We start from the raw sequence: 21,087 nt of genomic DNA, 5'->3' as shown, positions 1-21,087 counted from the left end.
TGGATTTTTTTTTTTAATAATAAAGTCAAAAAAGGGCAATTTTCTAAAGTTTTGGTTCTCAAAATGTGTTCCCTGGGACAACAGCATGGTATCACCTAAGAACTTGTAAGAAATGCAAATTTTCAGACACAATCCTGCTGAATGAGAGATTTTGGGATTGGGGACAGCAATCTGGGTTTTTGCAAGCACTCCGGATGATTCTGATGCATTCTAAAGTTTATGAGAACTGGTATAAAGGGAAATGCAAAAGTAGAACCAGCAGCCTCCATCACAGACACCTTCTTAGGCAGATGAGTTTTAGGAAAGTGTCCAGATAGAAGGTAAAGTTCTGGAAATTGCTTGCCTTTGCATGCCCATGTACCTCTTCGAGAGTCTGAGGGCACCCCTGGGGTAGGCAGCTCTGGTTTGAAGAACACTGCTTTAAGATACGGAGTCCTTAAAGTACTTTCCAATTTTTAGTACATCATCTGTCCGTATTTTGTGAGCATGTATACCATCAGTCTGGTGGTGTTTACTTTCCAACCTTTGAATGGGCCTCTGGTTTTACAAGAAAAAGATCAGAAAGGCTTTATCTACAGGGAAAACTGAATAAAGTGGCATGATTAAAATACTCAATTTTTAAAGATCTAAAACAAAGTTTTAAATGCAGAAATTAAGATGCATTTAATTCCTGCATTTAAAACCTGAGAAATAGAAGTGAAGAAGATACATTGTAACTTCCCAGAAGAGCCAGCCAGGAAAAAGAACCTTAAATTCAGTAGTGAGCCATAAAAGAGGTCTAGGAGGAAGAATCCTTTTGGGTGAATTGTTCTCTGAATTCCTTCAGTTCCTAGATCAGATCACCCTCTCCCATGTTCGTTAGCCAGATTAAATTCTATTCATTCAATAATACATATTGAGCATGTATCACATTACAGGCACTATGTTAGAAATAGGGGGTTTTGTTATACACAAGACTAGCCAAGTCCCTGTCCTTAGGGAGCTTACAGCCTGATGGAAAAGATTATTAATGGCATTAAAGTAGAAAGAAATCTGATTTCTCAAAATGTTATTGTTGTTAACGCCTTCATTCTTGGCCATCTCCTTGTTCTGCTCTCCATCTTTGCCTGGTTCCATTCGTAACCATGGCTTTAACTACTCTCTACATTATGCTTATTCCATGTCCAGAAGGTTGGATTCCATAGGCGCACTAAACTCTAACCTTCAGATCGAACTACTATACGTCCCTCTCACCAACTGTCTACACCTTTTTTAAACTAATAACCTAAGAGTTGTTCTAGTTCCTAATTTAATGCCCATATTAATCACCAAATTCTATTAATTTTACCTTCAAAAGTTTCTCACATCCATTCTCTTCTCTGTATCCCAAATGTCCTCAATATCTCATACAGCCTTACTATCTCTAGATGTACCACTTTCCAAATTATCTTTCAGACTATTGCAGAGTATTCTTTAAAATATGCAAATCAGAGGTTGGCATTTCCCAGCATGAAATTCTTCAGAGCTTAATGTCTACAAAATAGAATCTGATTTCATATGCATGGACCTTACCTGTGCGACCTAATATTCTGCAAAATGCTTTGGAAAATAAAAACTAAAACTGTTCTGTTGCAGGTATTGATTTAGAAATTTTAACTAGAACAACGGTCACATTTAAGTGTTAGTGTTTTCCTTTAATTAGATCAGTGTGGTTTCCTGTTCAGTCTCTGATTAAAGGTCAGACTCTGCCTGTAGCAGTTGTGTAGAAGGCAGAGAGGAAAGACGAGAAACTCTATTTGACTTGGGGACAAAAATTTGCTCTTCCAGATACACTTTCCATCCTTCCCTTGCTCTGTGCTCTGAGAGACTGACAGTATAGACTGCTCCTATCAGGTTCAGCCCTGGGAAACATTGCAGGAAATCAGAGCGAGACATGACGGTGACATCATTGTGTGTGTGTCCCCTTGGCTTCTCCCAATCCTGCGGGATTGCAATGGATGGGCTGGTGGTAGCCTATAGTAAAGTCACTAGCTCCTCCTAGGTAGCATTGTCCACATAGCCCTCTTGGCCTCCTGGTTCCACTGCTTCTCTCTCACCTTGACCTTTCAGGACTGGGCTAGCAAGAGCTTTCCACTGTTATTGCTCCAGGAATACTGTACTATGAGTTGTGATTTCCTAGCACTGCTCACCTTTGTAAACAGTCCCTTTATTAAACTCTCTTCGACTTATCCAATATGATTGTGTCATCGGTGTCCTGTTGGATACCTGGCTGACAATGTGTTCTTCATAGCATTTCTTCAGGGAAATTATGGAAGTAACCCTGTTCATATCAATCATAAGACAGGCATGCTACATTGTAGTCTGGAAGCCTCCACATTGGTTCCCTTGGGTTTCTTCCATAGCGTCTTACTGTGTGTATGAGGTTATATATTTAGTCTCTTTTTTGTAACCATTAAACATTGAACATGTGATTGTTGCAAATGCCAGCCATTTTTCTGCCTCAGCTACGCATAAACATGGCCACACGGCAGACTGGTTTGTCCTAAGGCTGTGTTCTCTGGCTTTAATTTCCAAAGTAAAATGTGATACTCCTCAGCTTGAGATCACAATCAAGTTCAGTTTTCAATGCTTGTTTTGTAATTAGGAGCAAAGAAAAGAGTAGAAGTCAAGTTATATATGTGCATAACAAGTTTCTCTGAGACTAAACCCCGGTATTTTTCAAATTTTATGGCTATCCATGGGGAGAGTAGGACAAGAGGGGCAAGGAGATTGCTATTTTAAATCTGCCAACAGATTCCGTTTCTTTTGATAGAGGTATGCATACCTTTATCTTTTGGAGAAGAAATTTTTCCTCTTGTTTTTGCAGAAACCATTTGGGGAGTTGGGGGGTAGTAGCTTTAAGTTACAGAAGTTTAAAACCAAGCTTATACTTTCTAATGAATCGGTAAAAGGAGAAACTGACCTGCTCTGCATTAAACAGTAAATGTTGTTCTCTTCTCATACAAAATGCTGTATCTTTTAGATTAAACTTTTACTTTAATACCTATTCTGTTTATTTTCTCTGGGGTCTTGATTCTAGGAAGTGAAAAAAAATTCTTGGCAGAGGCTTTCCATGTTGCAAAGGGAAGCTGATTCCAGCAATATGGTGGCAGAAGTGCTGAAATCAAGAGAAACCTGTGCTAGAGCCCTGTGCAGTTGCTTATAAATTCTGGAAGTAGTCCAGTGAAGTGCACAGGTTTAAGAGTTGCTTAGCTGTGTTAAAAATTCTTTATGTTTCCTCAAGTCTTCAGGATAGTGTTAAGCATTAACTATGCTTTTCAGAATTAAGAGATGGGCCATGCCTTCATTTGGGTGGGATAGGGAGGTAGAGAGATCACCAGCAGTATTAATAAGACAAGGAAAAATGAAGTCCTACTGCTGAGAATGCTGTCAAGTCAGAGGGACGTCCAAGGTGGATTTATGGAACATGGCTCTGTTCTTTAAGGAAATGTACCAGGAATATTCAGTGACAGGAATTTGATAAAATTTTTGAAGTTTTGACAATTATCATGCGATTTTGCAGATGTTGTTTTAGAACTAATGGGAAGTGCAACTTCTTAAAACTAAGTTTTGGAACATCTGCATCACACTGGCTTTCTGATAAGTAGTATCTTCATTGCTCACTATGTGGCAATACTTTAACTTTTGACTTTGACCCTCTTCTCCTTAAAATATGAAGTAAGTTAACACATGCTTTCATTTTTGTATAACGATATGTAGTTCAAAAACAGTAATTTTGAGATTTTAAAATGAACATAATAAGCAAAGAAAAAAAATAACCCAGCAAAATAAATAGAAGAAAATTAGCAAAGTAATTCCAGAAGAATTGAGAGTAATACAACAATATCATCATTTTGGAAAAAGATTTAGAAAAGAAAGAAGACTTGCAGGGAATTTAGAGGCTATACTAATCTAGCTTGAGCTAAAACATGTCATTAAAAAGCAGGCATTGGGATATGATAATACTCTGATTATGAAAGAAAAAAAAGAATTATATTATCTATCACATTTAGCACACAGAATTGAAGAAAATAGAAATGCTGCAAAGCATTCATGCCAAAACACAAGATAGTTTACATGGAAAATCAAGAAATATTGGAAGCTCTCTTCCCATGGCGCAAATGTCAGTAAGGGGCTTGGGACTTTCTGATTGTATAAGGATGAAAGAAATTTGGAACTATTTTTAATTAAATGAAGATTTGAGAACACAAAAATAATAGTCTTGTTTATCCACAAAGGAGGAGATTCAAAAGACAAGAGATGCTGAAATAACCGAGAAAGAATGGGCCACTGTGCGAAAGCTGGAAAATACGCATCCAGGCTGAAAACAGCATGGCAATTAATATTTATTAAGTCATTACCTAAGTCATAACTCTCTCCATTAGACACCATGAAAGCACTTTAGATATGTGTTAAATTATGCCATTGCTCTTTTGTTGTTGTTATTGTTAATTTATTACCCAATACCTGTTCATTGTAAACTTGTTGGAAAATACAGAAAAGAACAAGTACGGAAGTAAATATTCAAGAGAATATTTGCTTCAGATCACTATTTCTAACCCGCATGGCTCCAAAGTGCTCAATAACTATGTGTGGAAGGTATTATTTATTGGGTGCCAGTCACTCCCCTAAGCATATTGTCATCTGTTTCTTTTCAGGAGAACATAAGCTCCATGAGCACAGGGCCTCCTCTGTCTTGTTCATCACCACGTTCCTAACACCTGCAAGAGTGCCTGGCATGCAGCAGGCACTCAATAAATATTTGTGAAATGAAAGACTAAATCACCTCACTTGCTAGTCACATCAATTTCATTGTCATTCTTATTGACTGACGAGGAGACAGAGGCACAGAGAGATTATTCTGACTGCCCAAAGTCACTTAGTGCACAGGAGGTAAATCCAGGATACACACCTAGAAAGTCTGACTCTGGAGCTCATTAACACATTTGATTATTACTCCTAAGGCAGAGGGGGAGCCTGTGGAAACTGAGGTCAATGGGATGATGTTAATAACATTATACTGGAACTAAGTCAGAAATGCCTTCCCTCCTTAAGACAGGTGCCGTGAGGACCTATCACATTATTTGTTGAGCTGTTCTATTAACCAGCAGCATCAGAAGTGGAGGAGAAATAAAAGGAAAATGTTAGGCCATTTATTCTCACCACTCTGCTCCAGAAATATGCCATCCATAGTTGTCTGCCGCCTAAATAGTTATTGAATGGTTTAGCAAATGAGATTTACAGAAGTTATTGGGATTTCTAGAATCTCATGTAAATGAATGTTTAGAAAATTACAGGTACAATTTTTGTCTATTTAAGCCTGCAGAGTCAGAGTGAATATTAGGATTAGTTCATGATGGATGTCACTACATTGTGATTTTGTTGTCTATTTTACCAAAGTAAATATTTGCCATTAGAACAGAATTGGAAGTTGGTTTTTAGCAAGATGTGGACAACTCTCCATGCCGCCATTTAATGTGATCCTGGAGATCAAGAAATGATTGTGTAAATTTGCAAATACGGTCCATATTACAGCATTCATAGTGGTCACTGATATGCTTACATCATGTGTTCTAAGAATATTCAGGTAAGTATGTGAATATGTGAATTTTTTTTCTTAGAGACAGTATCTTGCTCTGTCACTCAGGCTGAAATGCAGTGGCACCTTCGTAGCTCACTGCAGCCTCAACTCCTGGGCTCAATCCATCCTCCAACCTCAGCCTCCTCAATAGCTAGGAGTGCAGGTATGCATTGCCATGCCTGACTAATTTTTTTATTTTTTGCAGAGACAGGGTCTCACTATGTTGCTCAAGCTGTATGTGAATTTTTGAAGCGAATAGAGATTAAATGAAATAATTCAATTTTTGCTTTCAAAGAAGATGTAGCAGAAAAAAGTATGGCAATGTGCTCTAAGCTTTCATAGCCCTTAGAAATCTGTTTATAATTAGGCTATCAATGTAAGAGTATAAAGTCATTCCTTTTTACATTCATTTTTTTTACTCATTCAACAAATGTCTTTAAAGCATTAACTACAGTTCAGGAATTATTCTATTTTATTTCTGAGATTTATTTTGGGCTTTATTATATTGATGCAATATAACAAGCCACTCTTGATTTTTAGCAATTGCTTCTGAAACACGAAAGTTTTCAACTGTCCAGAAATGATCTGACAACATCTAATACCTATCCTGACACACTGAAAATATATCATCCGTCTCAGGATTTAAGACACTTTAAGCAAGCTTTGCTGGAAACTAGAAATAGCCTGTGAGTTCAGGTTGTAAATAAATAGGGGTAGGAAGGAAGATTTGAATTCAAGCAGCAAGTGATTTGTATTAATTCTGTGCCAAATAAGAATCCTCTTCTTGAAAATATTGCCTCAAGTGTTTCTTTCAAAGTTATGTCTTCTGCCATCTTATAAGTAGACTTACAGTGTACTGACATTGTGCCAAACAACATTTTAGTTGAACTTTCTGTTCTTGTGCCTCTCAGTTTCTTGTGTAGGAGTCAGGAACTGTGTACTTATGTTCAAAGTAAACAGGAAAGCCCCTTTCCGTGTCCTGAACACCTGTGAAAGATTCTGAGTTTCCCTTGTGGAGAGAGCAGTGAGCAGAGGCAGGATTGTCAGACCACGGGCAATGAAGACAGAGCGGGTGTGACAGAAAGCAGATCCACCTGCACCCAGAAAGTGTAGGATCAGGCCCCAGCACCTCCGTCTACTAACTAAGGTGCTTCTTGACACTCACCCCTCTCAGACTCAGTTTTCTTACATAGCATAGCTGGCTCCTAACTGGACTTAAGATGGGGGTTAGGATTTGGTGCTATCTGAGAACCTGTGAAGAGATGATTCTTAGGAGTCATTTTTTATGAATACATTTCTATGGGGATTTTAGGTTTAGCCGAAAGCTAAAGGAAAAAGATTTTCCTTTTTCCTCACTTGGTGAAGGGGTGAGAGGACAGGGACCTATCCCATGTGCATCTACCACTTAAGGCAGAAGCTGAAGGAACTATTTTATTAGAGGCTGAAACCAAGCCCTGTGCTTCAGAACAAAAGGGACAAAATGCGATGCACGGTTGGAAGGAGAGGGCCACAGGAAATTGAGTGGCGCTGGCACAGCGAGGGCTTAGGGAGCATGCCAGGGCATCGGTAGCAAGAACCAGAGGCCGCGGTGGGAGCTGGGGATGCTGGTAGGCCCTTTGTAGGATGGAAGCAAGAGTCGGATTATGAGTTATTTCAGCCACTGTGATGCTGTCTGAGGCTGTTCCTGTGTTTCAGATATTTTTGTTTAGTAGTAGTAGAGCCCTTTTTACTTACAATGAAAGTTTGTTCTGAGCACAATATATAACTGATGAAAGTAGAGCTCTCTGCATTGAAATGGGGAGATGGGGAGCCTCCTGCTCGGCTCACCAGGCATCTCGATTGTTTACAGCTCCCTAAGTGCTTCCAATTTGCAGCCCAAGTCCAGAACCACTGTCTCAGAGAAATGCTTCTCAAACACTAAAGTACTTTCACTAATCACCTGGGGAGCTTGTTCAAATGCAGATTCTGATTCAGGAGGTCTGGGATGGGGTCCTGAGGTTCCGTGTGTCTAACGAGCTCCCAGGCGATGCTAGCAACGTCTTGGAGCACTGTTTCTCCCACTCCACTATAGTGGGCATCGACATCTCCTTGGATGCTTTTTAAAAATCAGATGATTGTATCTGGCTCCCAGAATTTCTGATTCAGTAGGTGTAGGGTTGGGCTTGATAATTTCTAGTATGTTCGCAGCTGTGTAGGTCTGGGCATGACCCATGCAGGGCACTGATTCTCAAACCTGGCCACACCTAGCAAACTTATCAAGCATACCGATGCTCAGTACCTCCACCCCTCACCGCTCCCCTGTACCCCCTCCATCCCTGCCTCTCACAGATGGGTGATTCTAATGTGCAGTCACGTTTGAGAACCATTGATATAAGGCCTCATAGATCACATGAAGGCTTCAGATTTTGTTCTAAATATAATGCTCTATACTAGTTGTCCCTGCTTTTAGAAATAATTCTTTACTGTATTAAAGGTATTTTAAAGCAGATCACTGATAAAATCCTAACACCCAAACTATATGCCTTTATCTTGACAGGTAAATGAATAATCCCTGTGAGGTAGTTACTATCTCCATTATCTCTCTTATTACAAATGAGGGAGACACAGAAAGGTTAACTAGAAAATTATTTAATTCCTGTAGAGAAATATATTAAAAGGTACACAAATTTTGAAATCTACTCATGCCAAACTGGTTGTATAGTGTTTCTCCTACTTTCTGTTAACTTAGGTCTGTTCCATTATGGATTATGTGGCAGAAGCTAATTACTTGGAGCCTGTAATTTGAAGTGACAGGTAATTGAAACTTGGGTTCTCTATGAATATCTGCAATGCAGAATACATTATTAAACACTAATTATTTAAAACACAAGTGGAGCTGATTGAAGTCAGCTGTAGGAGTTGGTGGTTAATATTAAAATTGAAACTACAGATAATTAACATGGATTCAAAAAAGCTCATTTCAAGCTAGCCTGCAAAAATTATTGTAATTTGGTATTAAATGAGAAGCTAATATGCCTAATTTTATTTGGTCCATGTACATTTGCCTCATGTACTCAGGATGAAAAGCAGAATGGAAGTTCTAAATCTAAGAAAAGAAGAAAATGATATATCCCACATTCGTATTAATGTTTAATCTTCTTTACTGAATTAATATTCTGAGGTTGCCAACACAAACCACAGTGGAAATGGTGACTCTTTTAAAAGAATATGAAATCAGATTTTAGTTTTAAATAGAATGTTATTATTTTATAAAATTTGATCATTAAATTGTTTCTAAATGGAAAAAATTCTCATTAGAACAAAGGGATGCCTGTCACCAATATTTTACAGATATACACTGTAATAAATATATGCAATATAAACAATGTATAATATATTACATAAATATATCAATATCTAATGTAAAGATTATATATATATTAAAAATATATATATTTCCTTCCTGGTTTTTGGTTCTGAAATTGTCCATCATCCTGTGGTAGCATCACTTATGACGTTGTATCTTGTACAAGACCACAAAAGATGTGCAGATTTCTAAAAGTATGGCTGAAGTAGTAGCTATTGATAAACGTATCTCTGTGATTTGTAGAAAAGTTCCCAGAATTCTGTAGTACACATTCTCCAGTACAAATATGCCACACTGCTATGAAAATAGCAGTTCTAACTTTCTGTCACCTTATCTGCAACTTGGGGAATTGGAAGCAAAATTAAAACCCTTGCCCATTAAAAATCCTTGTGAGAGCTTTAGAACCATAACCTCCAGTACTTGGTTTTCTGCAAGAGCAACAATCTCTAAGGCTAGTTATCTTTGTAATGAAAATAAACTTCCTGTAGGTGCAAAGGTTTATGTGTGATATAGATAGAAAACACAGATTTTCCTGACCCCAGGTCCTTCTTGTTGACTATTGAAAAAATATAAATTCTCTTCTTAGTCCAATCTTTAAAAAGAAAAAAAAGAAACTGATAAAGACAAGGTTTTCCAAAGGTCCCCTGGCCAAGGAGGACACATTGACTGCGTTTTATACCCGATGGCATTCCACCCAATTGATCACTCATTTAAACTCCTCCTGTAAAGATTTTCTCCACTTGGCTCCCAGGAATCACATTCTCCTGGGTTTTCTTCTACTCCTTAGTCATCTCCCTTGCTGGTTCTGCCCCATCTTTTCTATTTATACTTTCTTCCTTGTTAATATTATCCAGTTTTGTGGCTGTAAAGGCCTTAAATGTATTTATGACTCAGCCTAGATCTCTCTATTGAACTCCAAATAAAGCCAATTGCCTACCCTACGGCTCCACTAGAATGTTAATAGGCATCTCAACAAAGCACATCCATATACAAACTCCTAATCTTTCCTCCTACTCCCTCCATCCATTGCCTTCCCTGTCTCAGCACCTCCACTGCCGCCACCCTGGTCCAAGCCACAATTTATCTTGTGCCTGGATTAAACAGTAGCCTACTTCCTGGACTCATGCATCCATCCTTGCCCCACTTCAGTGTAATCTTATCAGAGCAGCTAGATTGAGCCCAGTAAAACCTAAGTCAGCCTTTTGCAACAATTTGGATGGAACTGGAGACCATTCTCCTATGTGAAGTATCTCAAGAGTGGAAAAACAAACACCACATGTACTCAGTATTAAATTGGAGCTAACCAATGAGCACACATGTGCATAGAGGCCAGTAAAACTCAGAGGAAATCAAGCAGGTTGAGAGGGGAGGAAGAGAGGGTCAAAAACTTACCTAATTGGTACAAATGAACATATTTGGGTGATGGGCACCTGTAGTCATGACTCAAGCATTACAAAAGTGATCCATGTAACCAAATACATTTGTACTCCCTTAATATTTTGAAATTAAAAAAAAAAACCAACCAACTAAAGTTACCAAAAAAAAAAAAAAACAACAACAACAAACACCTAAGTCAGAGTATGTCACTCACTATTGATTAGTCTCTAGCGGGTGCCCATCTCTCTATAAAAGCCACAATGGACCCTGTTTGTGTGGGGTCTCTATGCCACCAGGCTCCTTAGGATCTGTCTGATTCCTTCCACTGCTGCTCTCCCCACACCCACTCTGCTCTGGCCCCACCTGTCTCCTTGCTGTCAACACACCAGGCCCAGTTCCACCTCAGAGCTTTGCATTTGCTTTTTGATCTGCCTAGATCACTCATCTTCCGAATATCTGCTAGGCTTATTCGCTCACCTCCTTCAGATCTTAACTAAAATGCCATTTTTTCAATGAGGCCTTCCTTGAACATCTATCTAAAATCCAACCCCCTTGTTCAACACTTCTTGGCTTCCTTCTTTGTTTTTCATCTTTCAGCATGTCATTTGCTTGTTGATTTTGTTTATTACCTACCTACTCCCACTAGACTGTAGGCTCCATGAGGGCAGGTGTTTTTTTGTGGTTTGTTCTCTACTGTGTCATCCATCTTCTGTGAACACAAGTGCACCTAGCCCTTTGCAGGCACCCAATAGTAATTGCCGAATGAACAAATGACTGTCTTTCTACACACAATTCTTCTGAACGTTTGAGTGATGGGTAACCTGTTTTTACAGAACTTATCATTCTCTTTCTCCCTACTTCTCATTGCCTGTTTGTTCCAAAGACTAGGTTTCTATTTTCTATTGCTTTCATTCAGCAAATCCTTACTGATTGACTGCTATGTGCCAGCCCCCGTCCTCGGTGCTAAAGGATACAGTAATGAAACAAACATTGTCCCTATTATCAGAGGACATTCAATGAGTATAACACAATACAAGTAATATTATAAATTGTGGTAAAAGGCTATAAAGGCAGAAACAGTGCACTGTGAGAAAGAATAACAGTGAGGGGAAGGTATTTACTTTAGATGGCTGGGGAAGGCCATCCTGAGGAGATGACATTTAAGCCAAAGTGAAGTGCAAAGGTCAAGAAGGAACCAGTGAAGTAGAATGTAAAGGCTGGGCTGAGGGACACATTTCATGGAAATAAAACAATATGAAAGCCCTGAGAGAATAAAGAATATGGCATATTTGGCAGTTCCTATAGGGTCTACAGCATCGTGTAATGTTTAAGAGATTTGAGCTCTAGAGCCAGACTGAGTCAAATCTGGGCTTCTCCTCTTAATAGCTTATCATATTTGACTAGCTACTTAACTATTCTGTGCTTTAGTTTCTTCATCTGTGGATTAGGAAAAATGGAAATAATCATAATGCCTACCTCATGTGGTTGTTGTTTTATCAAATGAGTCATTGCAAGTTAAGTACTTAGGACAGGTTCTGCAATGTAGTGTCTTAGTCTGTTTGGATTGTTATAATAAAATACCATAAACTGGGTGGCTTATAAACAACATAAATTTATTTTTCACAGTTCTGGAGGCCTTGATGGCCAAGATCCAGTTGCCAGCAGATTCGGTGTCTGATGAGGCCTTTTTTTCTGGTTCACAGACAGCGCCTTCTCTGGGTCCTCATATGTTAGAAAGGGTCTCTTCTATAAGGGCACTAATCCCATTCATGGGAGCTCCACCTCATGACCTGATCACCTGCAAAGGCCTTGTCTCCTAAAACCATCACACGGGGGTCATGGTTACACAAAAGTTCAGAGTATGGCAATAGTATATATTTTAATACAAACTTGAATATGTATCCTGAATCAGGAATATGTATCCTGAATCCAATTGCTTCTCACTACATCTAGAGCCACCACCCAGGTCCATGTCACCATCATTTCTCATCCAACTCCTAAACTGCCTTCTATTTGGTCTCTATATATTCACTTTTAACCCAATACATCCATTCTCCATACAGCAGTTAGGATGAATTATTTTTTTAAATAAATTTAATAATGTCACTCAGCTGTTCAAGACAAATGTATTTAGAATAAAATACTGAGCTTTTCCCATGGCCTTAAAGGCCCTCCATGACCTGTCCCTTCCCTGCCATTCTGAACTCATCTTCTACCAGATTTCCTTCACTCACTGTGTGTTTCTATCCAAATCTCATCCCCACTCTTGACCTTTATATGTAATGTTTTCTACAGCTGTAATCTGAAATGCTTTTTCTCTAGCTCTCCACTTTTCATTTTTCAGTACTCTGCTCAAATGTCCTCTTAGAAATGACTTTAGTGATCATCACTTCTAAACAGGCACATACCTTGTCCTCAGTCATTTACTATATTACCATGTAAATGATTTACTATAAATCATTTACTGTTTTGTTTTTTTATATTATATTCTATATCAGCTGAAATTATATTAATTATTTTATTTTTTACTTGTTTCTTGTGTCCCCCCTACTCCCTCTAAGTGCCTGTAACTGTAACATATGAGAGACTCAATACATGTTTGTTGAATAAATGGATGTTTTTACATATTCTGAAAAATGAAAGAAGAACTAATTGAAGGTATTTGCTTGGAGATTGTGAATTATTTCCACTTTTCAGCTATATAAATGGAAATGCACCTTTTTCATTGCCTCATTCCTTTCTTCTCTCTCAGGGATCACTGTCCAATGTTGTCTATTGTTCGATATCTGAAAACCATTGTTTTACATATTTTGTCTTGTTTTTAAAATTGTTGCTTAAGATAAAAGGATAAATCTCATCTCTATTATTCTATCCTGGTGGGAACTGTACAAGTCCTCATACATGATTTTTATGACTAGAAATGGTTGTTTGTACTTTGTAAGGACTTCTTACAAATGGGGTATTTAGGCACATAAAGGCAATTCATGCAGACTATTGTGTTCTTTCTTCATTTGTATTTCAGGTACTAATTACCTAAATTAATACCCTACCATTTTGGGCTGCCATGCATAATATTGAAGATATACAAATACAAATTTAGAAGAGTCTACATAGAATTTCTTTGTTTTTTCCCTAGGGCTCATCTTTGTTATTTCAGATCTGATTGGTTTAAGAAAATGGTACAACCAGGGCAGATCCCAGAGTAGATGCTTCTGGGAGACCCAATGTCCAAGATATGACCTGACTCTACATGGTGCTTTGGACAATTCTCGCTTATTTTTCACTTTACCAGATAGGTTGTTTCTAATCTGAATGCCAGAAAAGGGAACACATTAAGTAAAATCTTCAAGAATTTAATTGTTCTAAAAGTCAACACAAAGTTTTTGTCATAAGAAGTAATCTCTCTCCTTCCCCCTCGGAATATATTTAAATACAAAAATTGAATCGATGTAAAAATTTATTCAATAGATCTATACTTGGACATTTGGAATATGGTTCACAACAACAAGAAATATTTTCTATAGAAAATCAGGCTTCTATTACATTGATTTCTAGCCAGAATATTTCAACTTAAATATCCTAGTATTGCCTTTCTACAAACTGAGAAGAGCATAATTAGATATGTATTCATATACTAGCACTTGTAATTTCTATTTTCATTTAGAGCAAAATAATTTTCTCCATCAGATAAAATGCTGAAAATGGATAATTTTATTATAGCATGGAAAATTCTCTGTTATTTAATCCTTTGTGTCATGAAAGGGAAACACATAAAGAACTTTGAAAAAGACTTTTCTGGTGGTAACTGTTCTAATATGTGGTGCCAATTTCTGCATTCAGTCAGGCCTGGCCTGGAGCCATGAAGTTGTGTATGGACACTCTTAGTGTATTTTTATTGTATTTATAGAAATAAAGGATGAAGAACAAAATGATACCCTGGAAGGGAGAGAAAAAACTAATTTAGACTGAATTTAGACCAGTTCTAATGCAAATTGGGAATAACAACTAGTAAATTTTTTTAGCAATACTTGAGTTTCAAGTATAAATTGAATATTGAAAGTTACTGTTCCACACTCTTACACTGCTGGTGGGACTGCAAATTAGTGCGACCTCTGTGGAAAAGAATTTGGAGATACCTCAAAGAGCTAAAAACAGAAATACCATTCAATCCATCAATAGCATTATTACGCATCTACCCAAAAGAGCAAAAGACATTCTATAATAAAGTCATCTGCACCCGAATGTTTATGGCAGCACAATTCACTATTACAAGGATGTGGAAACAATCCAAATGCCCATCAATTCATGAGTGGATTATTAAAATTTCGTATATGTATACAATGGAATATTACTCAATTATAAGAAACGACAGTGATCTAGCACCTCTTATATTTTCCTGGATTGAATTTAAGCCCATTATCCAAAGTGAGGTATCACGAGATGGGAAGAATGGGCTCCACTTGTACTCGCCATCAAATTGGTGCTAACTGATGAACACGAGGGTGCTCACATGGCAGTAATACTCTCCAGGGATTAGGGGCATGGGCGGGGGGTACATCCGCAACTAAAGGACATGGGGAGCATTGTAGAGGGGAAGGGCATGCCTCTAACCCTCGCTTGGGAGAGGCAAAGACATAAAATGTAACCATAATGTTTGTACCCTCATAATACCCTGAAATAAAAAAAAAGTTACCGTTCCACATTACTAGGCTAACCCTAATGGCCTCACATCAGTGTTTAGCTTAGTGGTGCTAACTTGGATTAAAAGCTTCGTTGAAGTATTTTGGTTGAGTCATTTAGAAAACTTGACTTGTGAAATTCTTATTTACCAGAAATCTCTGGGAGGCCCTTGTTATTCATTGAGTAGGAAAGAAAAGGAGGATTATGACAAGGGAAGAAAGAAAAAATGATTTTCTTAGTCAAGTTTATATGGACCAATTCCAAAATGATAAGCCTAAATTGTGCTAAAATATTTCTGGGACACTGACATAAAATGTGGATGTACATTCATTCATTCAACAGATATATGAATCCATAATAAGTGAGAATTAGTATCAGTCACTTTTCCCAAACTAAAAATCCCCTAATTTCTGCCCTTATAAAGCTTATGACCCAGTGGGGGCGGTGCAGAGACACACAATAAAAATACACATAATAAACAAGTACATTACATTACAAAGAAAGAGATAACAGCGTTGGAAGAAATATAGGGAGGAGGTGGGAACAGGCGAGATGGATGCAGCATCAGTGATATCTGGTAAGTCTCATGGAAAAAATAAGAAAAGTAAGATTTCATCAAAAACTTGAAGGAAAAATGAGGTGCTTAGTTAGCTAAAATGATATCGGGAGAAATAGTGTTCCAAGTTGAGAGAACGGTCAGTGCAAGGCTCTAAGGTGGGAGCGTCTTTGAAAGCAGTAGATGACAGCAAGAACGCCAGCGTGTGCAGAGCAGAACAAGCAAGGGCAGCCGTAGGAGGAGACATGTGAGAGCAATGGTGATGAGCTAGACCTTTGGGTTTTACTCTAGTGATGTGGGTAGCCATGGCATCACCCTAATCATCTCCCTGTTCTTAAAGGCTTCTGTCCTGGGGACCTCTTCAGTTCTACAGGGCTAAAACTAATTACGGACATTGGCCATTATGGCTGAAGCTGCACTACTTCTGATTCCAAGCGCCGTCCCACTATCTTTGTTACCAGAGCATGCACATCATCACTTGTTTACAAAAGCAGGTGGTAGGCCAGATTTGGGCCAAGGCCATAGTTTGCTAACTCCTATGAGAAAAAAAGGAGAATACAGCATTGGAGCAGGAGCCAGTAGGTAAGGAGATGCGACGTGGTACAGGAGAAAGAGCTGTCATTAAACTCTGGCATCAGACAGACCTATCCTTCAACTTGGCTCTTCCATGTGCCCACTGCACACAACAGGCACTCAAAAATAGAAGAGAGTGTTTACCAGATATCAGACTTCAGCCTAAAATCATCACTGCTGGATACAATAATGACTTCAGAAATAAAGGTGAAAAGTTTGTGGAATAGGCCATTTTTTCCTTAAATACTTCTTCTGTCCTATTCTCTCCGTCCTGTCCTTTCAGTACTCTAATTAAACAGATTTATTCCTTTTGACTATACCTTGTGTGTCTCTTACTTTCTGCTCTGTTTCTTCTATTTTTGCTTCTCTTTATACTTCCTTTTTACATATTCTCATTCACCTGTCTTCCAGTTTACCAATCCTGTCTTAGACTATGTTAGTCTGCTATAAAACCTACTCGATGACCTATTAATATCAAATGCTGTATTTTTCCATTCTAAAGTGTCCAGTTGATTTTTATTATACTCCAATTGTCAGCTTAATTTTCAATCTTTTCTACTATTTGACCAAATTTTCCTCTAATATCTAAATCGCATGTGTATTTCTCTCTCTCTCTCTCTTTCTCTCAGTTTTTAGTAAACCTAAGGTATCCTAGGTATTGGCATGTCTCGTAAGTGTGGATATTGTGAGTAAAAAAAGAAGAGACTCTGATTGATTTTGTTCAAAGGAGTTAGTTTTTCTTCTGGTAGACAGATAGATCTTGTTGAGGTGTGATTTTAGGCTTTGTTAGGGATAGACTATAAAATTTGTCATGTCACTTTATTTGACCCTATGTGCAGCCCTTAGTCCTTGTGGGCTTCTCTCACTTCAGTGAATACTCCGACTGAGGTCTCCACTGAAATTTTGGGATGTTTCCTGATGCCTCTCTACTTTGGCGGAGCTTAAACTCTAACCTCTATTTTCTCAGTAGTGTAAGTTGCTGAAATCTGTGATCAGCCTTTTAGCTTTCCAGCTGCTCTGAGCTTTGCAGAGTCTCGCTTGACTCATGTGCAGCTTAAGTGTTGTCCTTGGGCTTCTTTTCTAAGTTTGACTCAGGCTCGAAGTCTGCTTTGTAAGTCCACACTCCGAACTCTGGTGTCCATCGCCTCATCCCTGCAAGACTTTCTACCTGGGCCCTATTTCTCCATGCTTCAATGTACAAAAGTACCTTAGGGCAAAAGCTAGGGAAATGTGGAATTCACCATCTATGCTTTCCTTCTCTTGAGGACGACAGCACCTGTATTGCTTGCTCTCCAGGGTCAAGCACTTGTTTTGTATATTTTACCCAGTTCTCATCAATCCGGGATGAGATACTCTGTCGTGTCCAGAACCAACTCCCTTTTACTATTAAGCTCACTGTAATATAATTTCGATCTTATTACTCCATTTAAACTGCACTTGATAGACACCAATGACTTCCATGATGCTAATCTAGTGGATTCTTTTCAGTCCTTATCCTACACTGTACATTTGACAGAGTTGACCGCCTTCTGTCTTTGGCTTTCGTATCATACACCCTTGGTTTTCCTTATCCCTCTGTGGCCATTCTTTCTCTGTCTTCTTTCTTGACTTAGCTTTCCTTTATCTAACCTTTAATGCAGGCCTTCTACAGGCCCTTATGTGCTCTTTTCTCCTTAGCCTACAACCCCTCCACAGGTGATCTTGTTTGAATTCATGACCTAAGCTTCTCTCTTCTTCTCATGACTACCACTGCCACGATATGCTAAAAACTTTCCAATTTATGTTTCCAGACCAGGGCCCACTTCTGAGCTTCACCACTTAGATCTATCTAATGGCCTACTTGAGATCTCCACTTGGGTGACTTAAGGGATTTTCAAACTTAACATGTCTAAAACTGAACTATTTTTGTGCTCTATGTTGTCTTACCCCAACCCCTTCTTCATCTCAGCAAAGGGCATCATTCTTCCCTCCACGACTCTCACCAGACACTTGGAAATAACCTTGATTCTTTCCTCTCATTTAAATACACCAGATTTCAGTAGCTCAGCTTTTCATCAGATTTTCAATTTTATTAGCATCCATTTGTTTGATGGCTGATGACTTCACTGTTGCTTTGCTTATTTAGGGTTAATTTTTAAATGATTTCTAAGAGATTTAGAAATTTGAGAGCTATAGAGGTATGCTAAAGGTAGATTCTGTAAGGTTTGTCTTATAGAAAATAGCTAGCATCTTGTAAAACTACATTTGCAATTTCTGAAACTCGACTAGCTAGATGGACTATCTATTTATGGTATGCATGATGAAATTTCAGGCTCATTTTTACTCACCAAAAACTGGGAGTTTAGATTTATCATGCCCTCTAGTCTATTAAATGTCTTAAAAAATAAAAATGCTTATTTAAAAAAAAACATTATGTTTTAGCTAATGAGTTTCTGGAGAAATGATCTAAATAAATAGATACTATTTTTTTTTTATAAGTTTGCTTCAGAATCTCTAGACACAGGGTAGTATCCACAGACACTGGGTGCCCTTGGGCAAGTCACTTACCTTCTCTATCTTTATTTTCCTCATTTATGAAATGGTGAGCACTGTGGCTTTGCATCTATAACATATTACATAGCAAGAGGGACTTCCCTTGCACCAGGTACTCCATGAAGCGTTTCACCTGCATCATCTCATTTAATTCTTACAACTATTCCTGCAGATAGCAAGTTAAAAAAAAAATCAGCTTCATTTTACCTGAGGCTTCGAGAAGATAACAGCTTTTCCTGAGGTTGTATAGCTAGTAAATTTGGCATCCAGGCAATTTGTCTGTCTTGAGATTGCAAAGCTTCTAACCACCGATCTGGGATCCTGATCATTTTTCTCCAGAGAGTGCTTATGTCTTGCAGAGTGTGATGCTTAATTTTGTGTGTCAACTTGACTCAGCTGTGGGATGTCCAGATGTCTTAATCCATTTTGTGCTGCTGTACCAGAATACTTGAGACTGAGTAATTTTTAAAATTTTTTTTAAGTTTTTTAAAATTTTTTTTATTGAGGTAAAATATACATATATAATTTACCATCTTTACTATTTTTAAGTGTATAGTTCAGTGGTAATAAATATATTTATATTCTTTTCTTTTATCCTCCCTTTCCTGGGAAATTTATAAAGAACACAAATTTATTTTTCACAGTTCTGGAGGCTAAGAAGTTCAAAACCAAGGTGCCAGCAGTATTTGGTGTCTGGCAAGGGCCTGGTCTCCACTTCCAAGATGGCACCTTGAATGCTGAACCCTCTGGAGGGAAAGAACACTGTTCCTTGCATGGCAGAAGAGCAGAAGGGAGAGAGAGAGCCAACTCCTACAAGCCCTTTTTATAGTGGCATTAATCGATTCAAGAGAGCAGAGTCCTTGTGACATAAAAACTTCCCATTCGGCCCTACCTCCCAACACTGTTGCATTGGAGATTATATTTCCAACACATGAGTTTTGGAGGGCACATTCAAACCGTGGCACCAAATATCTGGTTAAACATTATTTCTGCATGTGTTTGTGCGGGTGTTTCTGGAAGAGATTAGCATCTGTTTGAATTGGGGAATTGAGTAAAGCAGATGATTCTCCCCAGTGTGGGTGGATATCATCCAATCTATTGAGGACCTCAACAGAACTAAAAGGCAGAGAGAAGTTGAGTTCTCTCTCTTTGACTGCTTGAGCTGTAAGTCCTAGTCCTGCCCTTGGACTAGGACTTACACCATTAATGCTCTTGCTTCTCAGACCTCTGGACTGGAATGTCTCCAGCTTACAGATGGCAGATTGTGGGACTTCTCAGCCTCCATAATTGCATGAGCCAATTTCTCATAAAAATCAGTCTTTCTCTCTCTCTCTCTCTTTCTCTCTCTCTCTCTCTTTCTTTCTCTCTCTCTCTCTTTCTTTCTCTCTCTCTCCTTCTTTCTCTCTCTCTCTCTGTTGGTTCTGTTACTCTGGATAACCCTGACTAACAGAGCTTTTAGACATTGAAAAGCAGCCGAGATTTCAGCCAGACCTCTGCTTCTGAAAACCGTCTACAGTTTCAGCTGTAACGGTCCTTGAGATTGTCCTTATTGTAGTGAGAGATCTCTGCTGCCTTCTGGTGCAGGCTGGGGTCCAGCCCACTTCAGCAGCTCACTGTTTGCCTCTGGCCTTTGTTCCTTGGCTTTTGGCTTGTCTCTGTCATCGCTTTCTTCCTAGGATGTATTTGCAATTATAACAAAGAAACCGTGCAGACTCTAAGCCCCATGTTACCTCTTTAGCATTTTCTCCTCTGAATCATGTCCTAGTTTCCCTTGGCAACCATGCAGTTTGAGCTCCCACAAAGCAGGTCTCCCTGTAGTTTCATTATTCATAGCTGAATCCTCTCGTCAATATAATTGCTTATTATCCAGAATCCAGATTATTCTTGCAGTGGTATTCAGGAGACAATAGATTTGTCCATTTGTCATTTGGTGCCTTTTTAATCCTAATGGTGAGAGAGCAGACCAGAAAGGAAGGAAGGATCATAAGGTGGCAGAGTAGAGCATTTTTAGACCAGCAAAATCTTGTCATATCTGTTAAATCGCACTGTGTTTAGGGGGTGTGGGGTGAGGATTCATTTACTCCTCCACTCACAACGAATAGAATCATTAACTGTCAGTGCTAGAAAGGGTCATGCACAGCATTCCAGTCACCATAGAGATGACAGCATCCAGGGCCTTACAGGCTAATTGCCTTGCTCAAGGTCCAACAGTCGCTTAGAATTTGACTGGATCCAGCTATCCCGACACCAATGCTCTTAACCTCGCGTGCTGTCCCCTCTTCCACACCGAACTCACGTGTGCAGTAGGTATGAATCCCAGACCACAGACTCAGTTGGGTAGTGGGTTGAATTGTGTTTCTGAAAAAGACATGCCTAAGCCCTTACTCCTGGCTCCTGTGAATATGACTTCATTTGGAAATAGGG

This window comes from Propithecus coquereli, unplaced genomic scaffold, assembly GCF_000956105.1.
Source record: "Propithecus coquereli isolate 6110/MARCELLA unplaced genomic scaffold, Pcoq_1.0 Scaffold13, whole genome shotgun sequence".
NCBI lineage: Eukaryota > Metazoa > Chordata > Mammalia > Primates > Indriidae > Propithecus > Propithecus coquereli.
Note: the sequence above shows the minus strand (reverse complement) of the source record.